Source organism: Camelus ferus, chromosome X, assembly GCF_009834535.1.
Source record: "Camelus ferus isolate YT-003-E chromosome X, BCGSAC_Cfer_1.0, whole genome shotgun sequence".
Lineage (NCBI taxonomy): Eukaryota > Metazoa > Chordata > Mammalia > Artiodactyla > Camelidae > Camelus > Camelus ferus.
The window spans coordinates 14,064,199-14,079,700 of NC_045732.1; the positions used below are offsets into that span (position 1 = coordinate 14,064,199).

Genomic DNA, 15,502 nt, shown 5'->3' on the forward strand with positions numbered 1-15,502 from the left:
CTGGAGAAGAGGAGGTGAAACTAACCTACCGGCAAAAAAATCGCCCCATTACGAGTCAGGTGCCTTTACTTTAGTCACTTCCGCGAAGCCATTTCCGCCAAGCCAGAACACAGGGCAAGACACTGCAGACCTCCGGAGGGCATTTTATAGACCACCTGCCTCCCCACCTCCCACTGATTCCTGGAACTCCCACCACTGTAGCCCGCGCAGCCCAGCCCCAGCGGGCAGCGAGCCCTGTGTCAGGGACGCCGAGTTTTCTCTGGACACGAAGGCACCGACGGTAGGAGGCGAACGAGATTGGCAGGGCCAGCCTCCAGATCCCACAGCTGACCCAGCCGGCTGGGCAGGGCTGAGTGGCTGGGCGGAGCACGTGATGCTCCCAGCCTGGCACTTGGGTGGGGCGGGGGCGGGGGCGGGGGCGGGGGTGGGGGAGTAGCGGGGTTGGGGGTGGGGCCCGCCCTGGGCGCCTGAGGCTGAAATCGACATTTGCCTCTGGTAGGAAAATGAACTTGTCCACTTCTGTCTCTATCAGCCTCTCAACCCACTGGAGCAGGGGATTTCGGTAGCATTTTAATTTTATATCTCAGGAACCTGAAAGCAAAAGGTAAGTTGCTTATCACTCAGAAAAATAAATGAGAGCAGGGACCTTGCATATCACACGGCCACTTTGTTGATTTTTAAAATCGAGTTGAAAATAACCGATCGCTATGAGAGGCAAGGGCCGTTATTTATCCCCAAATTAGAGACTGACCTTCTGAACAGAAATTTGGTTAATCTGGGGGGAATGGTGGTGAAAGGGCCCGGGTTAAATATAGAAGGACATGAAAGCTGCCGGAATAAATAGCAAGTCAGTAACCCTGGCCTGCTTGTGAAACAATCTATTTCACATCTCTTTCAGGGGCGGGAGCAAAAGGAATGTTAAAATTGTAATTTAAACTCAAACGAAGTCAACTAATCTATATGAAAATGGAATACAAATAAAAACAGTTCCTGCTTTTGCCCTTTCACATTTCAGAAACGTTTATGTAGTTTGGCAAGAAAGTTGGTATGTTCATTGATTAAGTTTGAAATACGCCATTTCAAATTTATGAAATGATCACAGTTGGAATTTTCTAAGGCTTTCCAAGGAAGGGTGTTTCAGTTGTGAATGAGAAATGTTGACATTGTACATGTTTTCTGTAATAGTAAAATGACTCACTTCACAGAATATGATAAAAATTAGAAAATGTGAAATAATGAGTTATTGTGAATTAACTTTCATGTCTGAGAGATCAAATTCTTTGCCAGAAGATTTAAGAAAACAGAACAACTATGCTCATGCAACAGCACTTTATTTTAAATAATCAAATGTTTAATAAGTAGTATCAATATGTGGTGTCACTATTTTTTTCTTTGGCAAACACACGTTAATATTGGAATGTAGCTATTGAGAGTAATTAAAGCATTATCCATCAGTGCAATTAGTATACAATTCCACAGTGAATAGGCTTCAAATGAACGTATTTGATTGATATCGTATTTGATGCACAATTTGAAACACTGACCTTCTACGCAAAGTATGTATACGCACTCTATATTTTTGATTTGCACAAAATATATTTATTTATTTCTCCATTGCATTTGATAAAGATTTTAAAAAACCCACTAAATTGTTTCCTTTCATTACTAATCCCCTTATTGCCAGCTCGTTTGAAATCCTATTACCTGCCTGCGTGGAGCCTGGAGTCATTTGGGTCTTTCCTTCGTGTGCTGTTTGTTTCACACAGTTGGTGAAAGGCGAGGGAAGCTACCCACATCAAATAAACCTCCCTGAGAAGCGGCCAGAGCCGGGCTTCCGACCACTGGCTCCTCACCTCCAGGGACTTCCAGGGTCTTCCCACCACCCCCCTCCTCACCCCGAGGGCGTCACGTGGCGGCGTGGGGCCCGCCTCCCGGTGACGTCACCGCGCTCGCAGCCGTCGCGCTGAAGAAAGGATGCTCTAGGATGCTGTGCAGGTGGGCGGCCGGGCTGCGCCATGCGGCACTGCAGGTAAGGGACTCTGCAGGCGGAGCTCCTGCCCGCCGGCCTGCAGCCCGTCGGCGCCCCAGGAAGCAAAAGTGAGGTCTCTGGCTGCTGTGGCCGCCACATGCTCCAGGCGGCAGGGGGCCGGGGCGGGGGGGGGGGGGCGGCCGAGGCGGGGTGAGGAGCACGGCTGTTAAGGGCTTACCCGTGACTTGGGTCTTGGCATGCCCATCCCGGGAAAGTGGGCAGGGGCCAGACAGGAAGACCTGGGCTTCCTGCACAGGTGGGAAAAAAAATCCGGAATGATCACAATACATGCATTATAAGGAGAGAGAGGGGCTTGTCAGGTAACTATTAACTGTTTACCAACTGTCATTGTCCTTAAATACGGACACATTTACTAATTCTCCTTACAGGGGTTTGTCCTCAGTATTTAGCCTGATTTCTTTCAAAGCAAAGGCTGCTTTGCTTGAAATGAAATGGAAAACTTCTTGGTTTGCAAAATAAGAGCTAGATGTGCAGTCAAAATTGTTTTGCATATTTTTGCAAGGTTCCAGCATTTAACGGGGCTATGTCAGAAATGTGTTTTTTCTCCCCCTCCGGGTGTTTTAGGTGGATTTAAAAATAAAAGTATGCAATACAATACATGTAATAAAATAAAGCCTCCAAAGATAACATGCACATGTAAGACAGCACCAATCAGCTACATCTCTTAAGAACAAAATGGTCTTGAGAAAGGGATGGAGGTGGAGATGAACAGCAAAACCTATGCATTCCCAGTGTCTCCTTCATTCCCTTGCTGGCTAATTCACTTGCGGAAAGAAGGGGCTTGCTGACTCAGCGGCAGATGGAGGAGGGGGGGGGTCAGGTGACTTTTCAGTTTTAGCAGGGCAGGGGCTGGGATTTTAATGGACTCTTTTGAGAGTTCCGACCTGTGTTTACACTTCCTTCTCTGGTTCGCCCACAACCCGTGGCCAGGATGTGTGGACACCCTTAGGAGGAGAATGTGGCATTCTTTCCTGTAAAACAGGACCCCTCTGGAAGCGGTAGTGTCAGTAAATTGTATTGGAACTCGTGCCGTAAATAATTCGACACATCAGCAACTGTTGAAGGACCCATAAAGCAGTGTTATTTTAGTTGATAATTAAAGAAGGCATTTCTTTCAGAGTCTGGACACCCTGATGGGTTGCTGCAGTAATTCAGTAATTCGTTTACTGCAGTTTTCTTCAGGTTGGGTTCAGGTTGGCTGTAAGAGTTAAGATCCTCGGGTCCGCACCCTCTCTTCTCCCCTAGCCCAACCACAGACAGTAGAGCAGGTGATAAAGACTGACGTAGTGGAGACCTGGTTCTGCTTCTGGCTTTGGGACTGTGTAACCTGGGACAAGTCACTTTGTGTCTTTGGGCCTCAGTTTTCTTTTCCTCAAAGCAATCATGGCGTTTGAATCAGGGTTTCTCAACCTTGGCACTATTGGCATTTGGGGCTGGATCAATCTGTGGCGGGGCTGTCCTGTGCACTGTAAGATGTTTAACTGCATCCGTGGTCTCTGCCCATGAATGTTGGCAGCACCCCTCACTGCCAGTTATGACAATCCACGATGTCTCCAGACACTGCCAAGTGTCCCTTCGTGGGGCCCCTTGCCGCTGGTTGAGAACCACCGATTTGGACGATCTCTAAATGCTCTTCTGGCTCTGGGATCCTAAAAATCATTTTCCTATGATTTGTTTGACACCGAGCCCTTGGTTAGAGATCAGATTCCCTTTCATGATGTTGTATATACTGGGAAACACAATGTGCAGGCTTTTTATGCTGTGGGCTTCCAGAAATAGCTTCTGTCAAAAAGGGGAGGCCTGTTTGGGTGCCAGTTGTAGCTGGCAGCTAGCTGGGCAGAAAGGAGAGTGTCGGGGAAAGAGGAAGAAATGCCAGCAGGAGACCAGCGTGCGGACCTGGGGGAGACCTAGCAGCCCAGACTCCCTTTCCTTACCTGTGAAAGTGGGACTAGCAGGGTCCATGTCAGGGGCTTGTGAGGAGGGAATGAGACCTCGGGGTGCTGGCACCCGTTGTGGCGGGGAGATGGTGGTGACCTGTGGCCTGGATGAGGCTGGCACCAGCTGCCCGCAGAGCCCCGGCCTGGACCTGGCAGGTGGTGGCCGTCACGTGCTTTAAGCTTTAGTACAGGACTGGCCCCTGAAGGTCTGGCTCGAACACTTTGGAGGGCGGCTTTGGCTGCATCAATTTGCCTCTTGGAGCTGTTGCTGAATCTATAAAATGGGGCTCTGGTACTTGCTGGTCCTGCTTCCTTGGCTTTGGGGGGATCAGATGGATGTAAGGAGGTCGGCAAGCTGGGAAACTCCTGAGAGACAAGAGGCAGTGATGGCCGCAGCTTTGTAAAGTGTGGGCCATGCTTAGTGTGTGTATATGTGGGGTGGGAGCTTAGACTGACCAGAAAAATGATCCTCGTCTCCCCACAGCCTGGGACTTCAGTGTTCCCCTCCTGCCGTTCCCTTGCCATCAGCTCTCTCTCTTTCTGCCTCTTCCAGGCGACTAAAAATTGGGGGAGGTTTGGCCTTTGGTGAGAAAAAGCCACTGAGCAGAAGCCAAGGCCCAACCAAGCTGCCTCCTTCGCCCACTTCCCCACCATTGTCTTTACATGTGGCCCTCACAGACGGTGAGACAGCTCGTCCCCACCCTAGAGCAGGCCTCACTCTCGTGCGCCTCAGAATGGCTTGGCACCCTTGGCGGGCCATCTGGCGCTGTCTCTGCGCCATCAGTATCAATATCATGAAAGAAACTTCACAAGGAGGGGGATTCTCCATCAGATGAGGTCAGTGAGACAGAATAGCTCTCCTAGGCAGCCGTGCTGCTGTGACAGAGAGAGGACCACGGACTTGGTGCCTTCTTAACATCAGACATTTGTTTCTCATGCTTCTGGAGGAGGGAAGTCTGCGATCAGGGTGCCAGAGTGGTTGGCTTCTGGGTTGCAGACAGCTGCCTTCTCCCTGTATCCTCACTTGGCGGGAAGAGGGTGAGCTGGCTCTCTGGCCTCTTCTTGTAAGGGCAGGAATCCCATCGTGAGGGCTCCACCTTCATGACCTCATCACCTCCCAAAGGCCCCACCTCCTAACATCATCACATTGGGGATTAGGATTTCAACAGATGAATTCTAGGGGGACACGTTTGGTCCATGACAGTAACCAAATATAACTTGTAGCCCTTGATTGGATCCTGGCCTGAACAAACATCTATAATAGGCATTGGGGACATCTAGTTTATTTTTATGTGAATGCCTATTAGATGATACAGGGAGAATACTGTAAATTTTACTAGATGCAATAGTCTTGTGGTGTGGTAGGCACCCAGCTCAGCCAGTCTCCTGATTCCTGACACAGAAACGGTGAGATGAGATGTGTTTGTTTCCTGCTGCCATGTTTTGGGGTAATTTGTTACACAGCAGTAGGTAACTAACACATGTGTGTGTGTGTAGTAGAGTCTTATTTTTTTGGTGATGCATGCTGAGGTATTTAGGGATGAAGTGTCATGATGGCAATAACTTAAAGTTAGTTTTATTTTTAAATTAAAAAAATTTTTTTTAAGTCAATTTTTTTTTTTAATGGAGGTACAGGGTATTGAACCCAGGACCTCATGCACACTAAGCACGTGCTCTACCACTGAGCAATGTCTCACCCCAACCCCTGCAATAAGTTACTTTTAGTTAGTTTTTTTTTTTTTGAACATTTTTAGGGAATCTCTTTAATGTGTAGCTGAGTAGAAGACAGATAAATTCTCAAACCTGCTTCTGCATTCAATTTGTTGCAGTATCACATGTCATGTGGCCTCTGGAAAATTCCACTGTATCCTGATGAGAGAATGAGAATGGAAAAAGACAAATAACAACTTAAGGTTATTATAAGAATATTTTTGACAGCATGGACCCCCTTAAAGGGTCTTGGGGGCCCCAGGGTGTCTCCAGACCACACTTTGAAAACCACAGTAATTTACTTTTAACTAATTCAGATAAACGGAGAGTGCGAGGAGGCACATAAAGTCAGATAGGAACACTTGTTGACTTTGGGGTTCATCAGACTCTTCCCTGTAATGTTCTGTGTATTTGAAAAGGTGCACAATTAAAAGTTAAAAAGAAGATAGAAAAGATATGTAGACTCGGGCATGTGGGGGATTGTGATTGAGGAGATCTGGGGGTGCAGCCCAGGGGGAGCATTTTTACCCTGATCGCACGGACCTGCGGCCTAAGCTGTGACCTGCTGGCCGGAGGGTCCCAGCTTAGCCACGTGCCCTGCGTCCCTCCGCCCTCCCGAACCAGACCCAGAGGGTTAGGTGGCGGCGACGGCTCATCTGTGCTCCCTCCGCCGATGAGGATGAGGGGTTGAAGACACTCTCCCTCGTCAGCAGACTATCTTGTTGGCTATGGGAAAGGCCTTACTATCAAACCCTTGCTTGACCATATTTTCAGGGGATGGCCGGAGATACGTTTTCCTTTCTAAGGGCAGGGGTGGGTTTCCTTTACGAGCGTGATAAGTATTTTTTGAATGACTTGTTATTCTTTGAAATAGTAATATATGCATGATGTGAGAATTTCAAGCAGGATCAAGGTTATGCAAAGAAAACGAAGTCTTTGTCCCATTTCCATTGTCCCCTGACCCCCCCTTCCAAAGGCCATCACTGGTAACTTTCTTTTTTTTTTTTTCTTTCTTTATTTAAAATTTTTTTTATTGGTGGAGGTACTGGGGATTGAACCCAGAACCTCATGCATACCAAGCACACACTCTACCACTGAGCTATTCCCTCCCCTTCCCCACTGGTAACGTTCATATATATTGTTTCAGAAGTGTCTGTGCAAATACCCCAACTATAGATTGTATAGAGCCCTTTCTTTTTTCTTTTTTCTTTATTGGTATGTAATTTACATGGAGTGAAATGCATGGATCTTAATTCAGTTGGGTTTTTCCTTTTTTTTTCTTTTTTAATGGAAGTATAGTCAGTTTACAATGTTGTATCAATTTCTGGTGTACAGCATCATGTTTTAGTCACACATGTACATACATATATTCCTTCTCATATTTTTTTAAATTGAAGCTGCAATGTGTCAATGTCTGGTGTACAGCACGATGTCCCAGTCATGCACGTACATACAGATATTCATTTTCATATTCTTTTTCATTAAAGGTTATTACAAGATACTGAATATAGTTCCCTGTGCTGTACAGTAGAAACTTGTTGTTTATTTTATATATAGTAGTTAGTATCAGTTCAGTGGGTTTTGACAAATGAAGAGAGAACATTCTCGGTGCTCCTGGAGGGCCCCGTCTTGTCCTCCTTTAGCCAAATCCTCTGGCAGAGGCAACACCGTACTGATTTCTGTTGGCACAGTTTACTTTTGCCTGTTCTTGAACATCATATACATGGAGTCCTATGATCTGCACACTTTTACACTGGCTTCTTCCGCTAGGCATGATCAGCAGATTCATCCGTGTTGTTTCACGTAGCAGTAACGCATTCATTCTGTTTTTCTGTGAAAGTACTTTTAGAGAAAGAATGGAGGCACGAGATATACTTCGTTTCTCTTCCTACTGTTGTTTAGAGGCTGTTTTACACCAACTCGCTCACAGTGTGTTCCAGTGGGGACAGTCTGGAAATTTACTTCACCAGTCCCCTCCTGATGGACATGTGGATGACTCAAGCTTTTGTGATCAGTGCTCATGGTATTATACTAATGTAAAAATGCCAAAGAGGAAAAGACCTCTGGGATTAATTTAATGCCTAGAATTTAGATGTTGGAAACTAGCTTCAAAATCAGAGAAACCCTTATATTTTACCTATGACGAAGAGATGTCCAGAGAAGTCAGGTGACTTGCCCAGGGTCACATGACTGATAGTGACAGAGTTGGGGAACGACCCAGGTCCTCAGATTCCTTGCACAGAATGTTCTTTTTTCCACTGTAGGCTCTGTGAGGGCAGGACTTGTGTGTGCCTTGTTCACCACTGTAAACACAGCACAGAGCACACAGCATAGTAGGTGCTCATTAAATATTAGTTGAATGAAAAATTAAGTGAGCTATTAGGACCCTGAAAAAAGATCCCCAATATCCCAAGAACTGCAAAGGCATTGCCCTGAGACATGAGCCTCAATATTCATTCATTCACTGACTCCTTCATTTACTTCTTTGTTCAGCCAATATTTTTTGGGTCCCTGCAATGTGCATAGGCCAGGGTTTCTCAACCTGGACACTGTGGACATTTGGGCTGGATGATTCTCTGTGGTGGGGCGTCCTGTGCGTTGTGGCATGTTTAGCAGCATCCCTGGTCCCCACCCACTTGATGCCCCGCCCCCCAGTTGTGACAGCTGAACTCCAGACATTGGCAGATGTTCCCTGGTGGGCAGAATTACCCCCGGTTGAGACATACCAGTCTAGGCAGTGGGGTGTACTGTAGAACCAAATGGACAAGGTTTGTGCCTTGGTGGAACTGACATTCCATGGTATTTGATGGATTGTGCTGTAGAGTTAAATATGGCTAGAGGCAAAGGGTGGGCTGCGGTGGATTCAGAGTGCTGGTTAGACTGGGCAGTCTTGGAGGCCTTCCTGAGGGCTCACACATGAACAGGGATAGAGGGGGAGCCATGTGATTATCGAGGGAGAGGAGGGCTCAGGGCTGAGGGAACAGCCTGTGCAAAGGCCCTGAGGCCCTGGGTGCAAAGGCCCTGAGGCCAGGCAGGGCCAGGTGCATCTGATGAATAGCAAGGAATTTGGCATGTGCTGGAGAGTGTGTGGTGGGAGAGGAGCTCTGGGGGGTTGCCAGGGCGGACCACACGGGGACTTGGCAGAAGTGACACCAACCCTGGGCGATTCTAAGTTTGATGGCAAGCCGTGGGGTGTCTTTGGGTGGGAGAGTGACCTGTTGGGACTTGTGTTTGAAAGGATAGCTCCCGCTGCTGTCAGGGGGACAGAACGTGGGTGAGAGAAAGTAGAGTCGCTGGCGAGGAGACCGGGACAGTGGCCAGGTGAGCAGTGACATTTGTGGCCAAGTGAGCTGTAACTTAGAGGACTGTGCCTCTAATTAATTGAGCAGCAATGTTGTGCCTTGGCTAGCAAAGGAGGACGGGCGGTCAGGTCAGATTGTGATCGTGTGATTACAGTGCTTTGAGGTGGCAGCCGCCTATATCACCTCTCGCACCTGTGTCAGGACAGTGTCACTCGTGATGGGCAGTGGTTCGCTGGGACAGCAAAGGCAATGGCATATGTGTTCCACAGCTGGCACTAAAAAGGCTCCCTGTCCGCCTCCTGTTGTGGATGAAGTCCCCTGAGCTTTCTTGTGGCCCCTTGAGCCCGCCCCTCGTCACTGTCACTGTGACCTGGCTGTTCTCTGCCTGGAGGGCTCCCCACCCCTTGGCCCCCATGCTGGGCAGCCTGGGTCACCCATGGTCCACTGCCACCATCCCTCTGCCACATTTCCTTCCTTCCTGTGGTTTGCTCCGGAGGTGCTCGCTTGCTCTCCCGGGAGTCCTTGTGCGGATGCCCGGAGCAGGGAGCTGGCTGTGGGTTGAACTGATGTGAGTTGGAGACCAGAGCCTTCCCTGTTGAGGTGACCGCACCACCTCCTGGAGCCCTGCACGCAGAGAGCCCTGCAGGGCTGGGCCAGGCCCTCGACTTCGCCCCCCACCCCCACCTCCGAGGATGCTGCCGGCCCCACTCCCACCAGCAGCTCCTGGTGGGTCTGGGGTCTGGCTGGAGGGAGCATTGCTCACAGACGTCGCATTCTTTGTGGTCCCCTTGAGAAGTCTGCTCCTGGCCCTGGTGGCTGGGGACCTGCTGACTCATTTCTCGAGGCTGACGCTGCTTCCCTGGTGCTCGCCCAGCATTTTGTACCGCGTCTCTAGGGGCGGATGGAACTTACCCGCTTCTGGGATCTTAGCTTCCCTTCTGGGTCGAGATGGCTCAATGTGATTATTTTTTCCCGTCCACTGGAACCCGTGAAGGCACTGGTTGGGTTAGCAGGACGGGGGCCACCACAACAATGACAGACATGTCATTTTTCCTCTTAGCTCAGTTGTGCCTTCCACTAGCACCCCCTTTGCCCAAAACATATGAATTGATGGACATTTCAGCCTTCACTTTGATAACCACGCTAGAATATAGTTAAGCCACCCCGTGGCCATGTCCCCGCCACGGCCTTGCTCTGAGGACCCCGGGCAGAACATCTCAAGGCTGCACTGGAGGACTCCCCGCATTTAACCTTCACACAGGTGCTAGTTGTGTCTGTGGCTTTGTTTTCATCCGTGAGGGGAGTGGCCCACATAAGCAGGAAATAGATTGTTGTGGAGGAAAATGGTCTGGAGAGGTCCCAGGAGAGGGAGTGACACGGAGTGGCACTTCTCACCAGCATCGTCTTCAGCCGCTATTTTGGGCTGAAATTGTGTCTCTCAAAAATGCATGTATTCAAGTCCTAACCTCTGGTGCCTCAGAAAGCGACCTTATCTGGAGATAGGGCCTCCCAGCCCCTAAGGAACCAACCCTGCTGTCACCTTGGTCTCAGACTTCTGGCCTCCAGACCTGGGAGACAGGAAGTTTCTCCCACATGAGCCCTCTGGCCTGTGGGGCTTTGTTCGGGCAGCCGCAACGAAATAAGACAGCGGTGTTTTCTGGGGCAGGCGAGCCTTCACCCAGCCCGAAGGTCTGAGTGCTACCGAGTCCAAACTCATTCTGCTCGCCGCACAACGGGCCAATAAATCGGGAGATGAGGGGTTGGGGCAAGGAATAATGACTTTATTTGGAAAGCCGGCAGACCCAGAAGATGAAGGACTGATGTCCTGGAGAACCGTCTTCCCCAAGTCAGAATTCAGGCTTTCATACTAAAAAGGGGAGGGGGTGTGGTTGGTTGGTGCAAACTTCTTGGTGTCGGAATCCTTTGTTCTTGCAGCTGACCCTGTGGGTCAGGTCATGATGTTCCTGTCAACCTCCAACAAGACACAGGTTATTCTCTGTTCTGCAACTTTTTAGCTCTGTGTGAACGGAAAAGTTCAAAGGTCAGAGCCTTGAGACTGGGCTCTCCTGTAGATTTCAGGCTCGAGGCAACATTCTTCTACAAAACGTGCAGAGCCAGCGTGACTCAGCACAGGGAGCAGAGCACAGGGTTAGAGCTCAAGGAACACATCCAACATGGAGTCGGATTTGTCCTTCCCTGTCACAGGAGTGGAACCCCGCAGGCCTTTCTGTAAGCTCTTTCTGCACAGCTGAGGAGAAGCTTGGTGAGCAGCGCCCTCTCCGTGGAAGCAGGTAGCTCTTGGGTCCTGAGAGGAACGAGGCCTGTTCGATCCTCTCACCCGCCAAGAGAAGGGCCCTCGGGGCCCGGGCTGGAGTCTGGCTCCTCACTCGCTGTCTGTGAGGCTTGGGCTCGAAACGTAGCCTCTCCTCTGCCTCAGTTTGCTTGTTTGTAATGTGAGCCCGAGGGTGACAGTATTTAGTTCAGAGCGTCAAGAGCCCTGAAGACTGAATCCCTGTGAGGTGCTCAGAACGCGAACCCAGCGAAGTTGTTACTGTTAGTTATTACTGTTGTGAGAAGGAGCCTTCTGGGGGTGTTCTCAGTCCTTGGCCCTTGGCTCCGGGAACACAGAGACCTTGCGGCCCCCTCCTTCTCTCCTGCCCTGTGGGGTGGGGATGTGAGAACACTGAGTCCATTGTGTCACCCAAGGCCATGTGCAGCTGGCCTCATCCCCTTCCCAAGATGCAGGCTGTGTTCCAAAAGGGGACAGAGAGCTGCACAGCCCTGGGGCCAAGGAACCAAGCCATGGAGGAACCCGTGGGAGCAGAAGGGGCGGGGGGAGTGCAGGGTGCTGGGTGGGAGCCGAGGAGGAAGGAGCAGGGGAAGGTGGAAGGGGCGCGCCCCTGCTCTGCCGGCTCCAGGCACATTTTGAAATTGACAGAGGCATTCTCACGTCCCTTTCTGCACGTCTCATGGCTCAGAGCTTGCTTCTCTTGGGGACTCCCATGGTCCTGTGGCCCTTGGTACCTGGCCACGTGGCTACCAGGGGGCTCCTCTCACTGTCAGTGCCACTTGGGGGGGGTTGGGCTGGAGGGTTGGCTAGAAGGGGCGAACAAAGCAGGGCCCCTCACCGTCCTAAAGCTGTCTGCATTTAAAAAAGTGAGACTCCATTATCTGACATGAATTGGAAGTTGGTGGGGTTTCAGGTAAGATGGAGAGGTGAGGGGAGAAGCTTTGACTAGTGGGGGCTGGGATGACTCTCCCTCCTGGATGCACACCCACGTGCAAGCCCCTCCCACGCGGAGCCACTCAGGGCTGACTGTCCTGCCAGCAGGATGCGCTGGAAGGGACGGCGTGTGACTTCCAAGACTGGGTCACGACACTGCTTCTTCCCCTGGCTCCTCTGCATCACCTGTTCTAGAGGAAGCCAACTGCCACGTCCGGAGGACGCATAAGCAGTCCTGTGGAGGTGCAGGATGGATGGGACCAAGGCCTCGCTCCAACAGCCATCGCCCACTTGCAGGCCGCGTGTGGGAGCCGCCTTGGAGGTGGTGCTCCTGGCCTCGTCCAGCCTTAAGACGCCCGCAGCCCCGGCTGACAGCTTGACCACAACCTCCTGAGAGACCTCGAGCCAAAAAAACCCAGCTAGGCTGCTCCACAATTCCTGACCCATAGAAACTGGAAGATCATATGTTTATTGTTTTAAGCCGCTAAGTTCCGAGGTAATTTGTTATATAGCATTGGCTAGACACACCCCTGGGGAGGAGAGGTGCTCCGTGCAAGGTTCAGTTTACTGATTAGAAGTTAGGGCGTATTGATGATGGCTTTCAGTGTATTAATTTTAAATAATTTGACAACTGCATATATTTCAGGAAAATGTCTACTTCCATGTCCATCTTCATAGCTTGGAGACTTCATTACAGTAGCCCCCAAACGGCCAATGGGGTTTGGATGTCTGGCTGTCACTCCGAGCACCCAGCATCGCAACCGTGGGATGTAATTTTCTAGGGGGGGCGTCTCCCCTTTCCTCTCTGCACCAGTGAAACGTGCTCTGCCTTGCTGCAGCTTGGAGCCCATGTCACGGTGGGCCTGCCAACCCCAGTGCCTTTGCAGTCAGAGGGTCAGAGGGTTCAGACTTTTGACCTGAATTATTTCAGCAGGAAATCATTTTCCTAAGCGATGATACGATAGGTATTTTAAAAGAGAAAGAGAGTATTTCCCAGGCACTTCAGAGAAGTGTTGCAGCATGCTGACTAAAAATTTAAACTTTCATATAGTGAGGCAGTGAGATTTCATTTTCCCTGATGGTTCTCTCGAATTGCCCTTAGCAAACCTTTTGTTGAAATACATGTGCAGAAAACTGCGTCAGGTGTAAGTGTACAGCTTGATTCATTTTCACAAAGTGATTGCACCTGAGTAACCAGTGCCCAGCTCAAGAAACGGAAGGTGACCAGCTGCCAGAAGCCACGCCCAGGTCCTTACTGGTCCCTCCCCAGCCCAAGGGTAACTGCTGCCCTGAGTAAGTCCACACGTTTGGCTTGCCCGTTTGGAACTTTGATGGACTTCTTGATGGACTCGTGTAATCCTGTGTCTGGCTTTCTCGTGACTTTGAGTCCGTGAACTTCATCCTTGGCAGCGTATCTAGTGGTACGTTGTTCGTCCTGGTCGTGGTGTCTGGTTGCCTCGTTTTCTCTGGACATTCGTGTCTTTCTTCTCTTGCTGCTTTTAAGATATCCTCCTTTTCACCAAGTTTAACAGTTCTGACTATGATGCGCCTTGGTGTGATTTCATTCTATTTATTTCTTTATTTGGGTGCTTGGGGTGTGTTGAGCAACTTGTAACAGTGGGACTGTGGTCTCATAGTTTATTTCTTTATTTTTTATTTTATTATTTAAAATAATTAATTAATTTTGATTGAAGTATAGTTGATTTATAATAGTTTAACTCTGTGTAGAGCGGAATTTCCTATGGTAAAAATTCTGGGCTGAGAATCGAATTCTATTTCAGATGAATTTCTTGAGAGGGCTGCAAGGGGATTTTAAACCAATTTGTTTTTCACCTCCTCTGTCTGGGTAAGAAATGCTGACGAAGGGGTCGGCTCATCGGGCTGCTCAGGGAACTGCCAGCTTGTGGCACTTTTACCTCTGTGACAGGTCCAAAGTCCACTTCCTCGGGCCCCGGCGATTCTGGGTCAAATGTCTGTGGTTGGGTGGCGGCCGGGTGAAAAGTAATAAGGGAAAAATCAAGATGAATTGGGCAGTTAAAGAAACCGCCCAAACCTAGCAGGGGAAAGCGAGTCATGCCTTTCAAACTTGCGTTGCTCCAAAGGATAAAACTGCGGACCGTGGTGGGTGTGAAAGGCGATGCATCAAGGAAATGTGTCGCAACCTGTCGTTTTCACGTCTCGTGACGCCAATGTGGTTTACATGTTTTCTGTGTCCTGTGTGTATGCACAGATACGCTGTCTTTCTTGCACATGTTTTTGAGTGTGTCTGTGCAGTGATGTCCAAAGCATTGAGCTGAGTTAGTTTTCTCTCTCTCGATCAAAATAGTGTGGGTAACGCCTTCTGTAGAGGAGAGCTAGTGTGTGCGGTGGGTTAAGCTCTTTAGGGTTAGTGGCTGTTGTCGCTGTATGGCAGGCCCAGCAAACACTTCCTCAAAGGCCCAGACCATAGAGAGGGAGCTTGGAGTCAAATATAGGAGGAAGCGAGCTTGGAAGGAATTATTGCAGTTTATGAATAAGATTGATATTCAAAATAGTAGTAATTAAAACACAACAGGGAGGGGTGCTCAGGCCGTCCTGGAATTGCCAGGGGTCTCAGCACAGCTTGGGCGTTTTTGTCGGGTCATCTGTTACCATCAGTAAAGCCTCTCAGGGAGTTGTCCTGAGTTCTTACATGGATGGCAAGCTTTGCTTTGCCCATTAGTACAACTTCCCCATTTTGTTTCTTTGAAGGATCCTGCTTTGGCATCCTTCCTAATAACTCCACTTAGCCTCAGGGCATGAAGATTTTGCCCATTTGTCCAGGGCCATCAAAATCACTCATGGGGTGGAGGGTATAGCTCAGAGTGCTAGAGCACGTGCTTAGCATGCACGAGGTCCTGGGTTCATTCCCCAGTACCTCCTCTAAAAAAAATAAATAAATAAACCTAATTACCAACCCCCCCAAAAAAAAACCTAAAATAAATTTGAAAAAATAAAACGAAAAAACAAAAATACTGATATTAAAAAAATCACTCATGGGTTTGCACAGGCAAAGGCATCACTGGTCGAAGAAATGGAAAATGGAATGCAATACTGCCTTTGTTTGGGTTCTCTCAGAAGTGGACCCTGAGACGAGGCTTCCAGTGCAAGGCATTTTGGGGACACTGCAGGGACTCCTGGGGGAGCAGGGTGACCAGGAAAGGAAGGCACCCGTTAGAAGCGGGGCAGTTTATGCAGCTCCCCCCGTGGATAGCTGGAGCTTAACTCCAAGATTGGAAACTCTAGGAAATGGGGCTTGCTG

The 15,502-nt window shown here is 49.4% G+C and overlaps 1 protein-coding gene and 1 non-coding gene across 2 annotated transcripts in view; one reads left to right on the plus strand and one right to left on the minus strand.

The window, feature by feature from the left end:
* Window positions 1-225: 225 nt before the first annotated feature.
* The window catches only part of CLCN4 (chloride voltage-gated channel 4), a 33,573-nt gene continuing 18,296 nt past the window's right edge, over window positions 226-15,502 (plus strand). Inside the window, exons 1-3 of the mRNA XM_032475145.1 lie at window positions 226-280; window positions 533-604; window positions 1,767-2,029. The gene's annotated coding sequence lies outside the window, so the exon portion shown is untranslated. The remainder of the gene's footprint in view (window positions 281-532; window positions 605-1,766; window positions 2,030-15,502) is intronic.
* Window positions 6,735-6,806, minus strand: TRNAT-GGU. The gene has a single exon. It is a non-coding gene; the product is annotated as a tRNA-Thr (tRNA).